Raw genomic sequence first — 3,717 nt, forward strand, 5'->3', positions numbered from 1 at the left:
GACACTTGGGCTCTGAAGAGTTCAGTCACCATGTAGGAAGTCTGATTTCCTGAAGGCTGCCGTGCTGTGAGGTCACCTCTGCACCTGTCACCAGGAGAGGCCTCCAGGTACACCAGTCAGCAGCCCCAGCTGAGGGCCCAACCAACAACTGGCATCAACCACCAGACCCAGGAGTGAAGATGCCTCCCACGATTCCAGCCTCCAGCAGTTGAGTCATCCCTAGGTATTGGGTCTTATCAGATGAGGTGCTACCTAGACTTTGTGGAGCAGAGACCAGTTTTCTCCACTGTGTCCTACTGAATTCCTGAGCCACAGAAACAGTGGACATAATAATATGGTTGGCTCATGTGCCCGTTTTGGGGTGGTTTGTCATGAAACGATAGTAACCAATGTGGGAATGAGTGTGGGATGATCCTAAGCGGCATGGGTGGTATGGGGGGGTGCAGAATAATGCCTCCCCTGGAGAATGTTCTAATCCCTGGAACCTGTGTGCATGGCTACCTTATATGGTAAAAGGGACTTCACAGATGTGATTAAGTTGAGAATCTTGAGAGGGGAGATTATCCTGGAGTATCAGGGTGAGTTAGTATTAGAAGACCTCTTTATGCTCTCTTCCTCGGCGCTGCCTAGGGAGGTGGCCGCCATCTGTATTTGGCATCATGGCTGCTCTCAGACCTCTCGTGAAGCCCAAAATCATCAAAAAAGAGAACCAAGAAGTTCATCTGGCACCAGTCAGACCAATATGTCAAAATTAAGCGCAACTGGAGGAAACCCAGAGGTATTGACAACAGGGTGTGAAGAAGATTCGAGGTCCAGATCTTGATGCCCAACATTGGTTATGAGAGCAACAAGAAGACAAAGCACATGCTGTCCAGTGGCTTCCGGAAGTTCCTGGTCCACAACATCAAGGAGCTGGAAGTGCTGCTCATGTGCAGCAAATCTTACTGTGCTGAGATTGCTCACAACATTTCCTCCAAGAATCGCAAAGCCATCATGTTAAGAGCAGCTCAACTGGCCATCAGAGTCACCAATCCCAACGCCAGGTTGCGCAGTGAAGAAAATGAATAGACAGTTCATCGGCACATTTTTTGCGTGCTTAAATAAAACCATAAAAACCATATAAAAAAAAAGTTCTGTTTACAAGAGTAAGGTAAAGCATCAGAGTCAGAGAAGGAGAGGTGTCAGTGGAAGCAAGAGGTCACAGTGATGGAGCCAAAGTCAAGGTAGCTTCTAGAAAGAAGGAAAGATAAGAAATTGGATTCTGCTCTAGAGCTTCCACAAAAGAAGCAGCCCTGCCAACACTTTGGTTTTAACTCTCAAGAGAACCCATTTCATTTCCAGAACAATAAGATAATACCTTTGTATTGGCTTAAACCACTAAATTTGTGGCATTCTGTTACAGTAAAGGAAAGTAATAGAAATGGTATCGGTGTGGTGCTCCTGGAAGCAAAGAGGTCTTGTGGGCAGAGCCCAGGGATAACTCAGCTGTGGTCTGTGTGGACCAATGACTGAGAGATGGGGGGTGGTGATGGATCCTCAGAAGACAGCAGTATGGGCTGTTGATACTGAGGACATAAGGTTACTTGTCCTCTTATTCCCCTACTCACTGACCCACACTGACAAGAGACTCTACCTAAGTTTCTCAGAATTCAGACCATCTCCTCAGGAAAAAGAGTGAGGCATAGAAGATGAAGGCCTGAGATTGTTCGTATCACATTGGCTGAATGGGAACACAAAATACAAATGAAGTTGCATTATAGACACTCATGACAGTTCTAAGTCTTGCATATCTAAGTTACATTTTCTGATTTATATCTGATATGCACTTAGTAGAATGTGATCTTCCCAGGGCAGTGGGAAACAGCTCTTGGAAATCTTGGTACCAGGACCAGGATTCATTTGTGTTTTGGGGATGGGGTGAGGTACTGGGGATTGAACTCAGGGGCACTCGGCCACTGAGCCACATCCCCAGCCCCATTTTTGTATTTTATTTAGAGACAGGGTCTCACTGAGTTGCTCAGCACCTTGCTGTTGCTGAGGCTGGCTTTGAACTCATGATCTTCCTGCCTCAGCCTCCAGAGCTGTTGGGATTACAGACGTGCGCCACCACGCTGGGCTCATCTGTGGTCTTTGAAGGATTGATTGAAAGTGTGAAAATAAGAACAGTAAATTTTTATTTTGAAATAATTCGACTCACTAAATAGTAGTACTAGAGATCAAATGTACTCTTTACATGTTTATGTAAAATTATAGAAATGGTGAACAGAATAATGATTGCCAGAGACTCAAAAGCAGACAGAGGTGGGAAAGAATTAAGCATGACTATAAAAGGGCTACATGAGGGATTCTCTACTTGGGACTCTACAAATTATCTTAAAAAAATTCTAAATTTTAAAAGCCTACAAAAATCTTCAAATTTCATAAAGCTGAAAAACCTAAAACTAAAGTACATATAAAAACTAGTATTCTAGGACTGGGGCTGTGCCTCAGTGGTTGAGTGCTTGCCTAGCATCTGTGAGGCACTGGGTTCGATTCTCAGCACCACAAAAAATAAAAATAAAGATAATGCGTCCATCTACAACTAAAAATATTTAAAAAAAAACTAGTATTCTAGAATTGTACCAACATTAACCTCTTTATTTTGAAAAATGTACTGTGGCTATGAAACATATCATCATCGGGGATGTGTTTGTCTGGAGGTCTTTTTCTCTCTTTCATTTCTGTGTGACAGTTTTTCTGAGCACATTATTCTTGGTTGGCAGTTTAAAAAATTGTTTTCTTTCAGCACTTTTAATATATCATACCACTGACTCCTTGTCTTTGAGGTTTCTACTGAGAAGTTTACAGCTGGGCATTTAGGGTTTTCTTTATAGTTATTTTCTTCTTTTTTCTTGATGGTTTTAGGATCTCCTCTTTGTCTTGATCTTGGATTGTTTGATTATGATACGTGAAAGGGTAGTCTTATTACAGTTGAACCTAGTTAGAGGCATTGAACGTTTTAGTATCTGGATTTTATATCTTTCTTCAAGTTTGGAGAAAGGTTGTTTTCTGTTATTAGTTTTTTTAAAAAAGGTTTCTATTTTCTTATCTTTTTCTACTCCCTCTTGAATGCCAATGATGTGTACATTGCCTCTTTTGATGCTATCCCATAAATACCATAAGATTTTCTTCATTCTATTTCATTTTCTTCCTTTTTTCTCCTCCAAATGTTTGCAAACAACCTGTATCCAATTCACGGATTCTTTCCTCTTGACTAATCCTACTGTTGAACTTACTATTGACTTTCTCATTTTGTCCATTGTATGTTTAGCTCCAGGATTTCTGTGATTTCAAAGAAATTTTAACCTCTGCTAAGTTTCTCTGATGTTTCTGAATTGTTCCTTTTTATTTTCTTGCAGTTTGCTGAGCTTCCTTAAAAACAGCTATTTTGAATTCTTTGTCAGGTAGGTCAGACATTTCCATCATTTTAGCATCTGTCACTGTCACCTTATTTTGTCCTTTGATGATGCTCTTTTCCAACCTGTGATCATGCAATGATGCCTGTGCATTGAAGAAGTAGGTATTTATTCCAGTCTTTACTGTCTGAGTTTTTCTGGGAATCTTCTTCAATAGTGAACCTATTTAGTTACACTGGAAAGACCAACCTGTGGTCCCTTTGCTGTGCTAGGTCACACTCTAAGTCTAAGACTGTCATGACTGGTTCAGCCCAGGCTGAAA

General features: G+C 41.4%; 1 pseudogene; it reads left to right on the top strand.

The window, feature by feature from the left end:
• The first annotated feature begins 659 nt into the window (after window positions 1-659).
• Window positions 660-1,068, top strand: LOC124962356 (60S ribosomal protein L32-like; annotated as a pseudogene).
• The last annotated feature ends 2,649 nt before the right edge of the window (window positions 1,069-3,717 follow it).

This window comes from Sciurus carolinensis, chromosome 1, assembly GCF_902686445.1.
Source record: "Sciurus carolinensis chromosome 1, mSciCar1.2, whole genome shotgun sequence".
In the NCBI taxonomy this organism is placed as follows: Eukaryota; Metazoa; Chordata; class Mammalia; order Rodentia; family Sciuridae; genus Sciurus; species Sciurus carolinensis.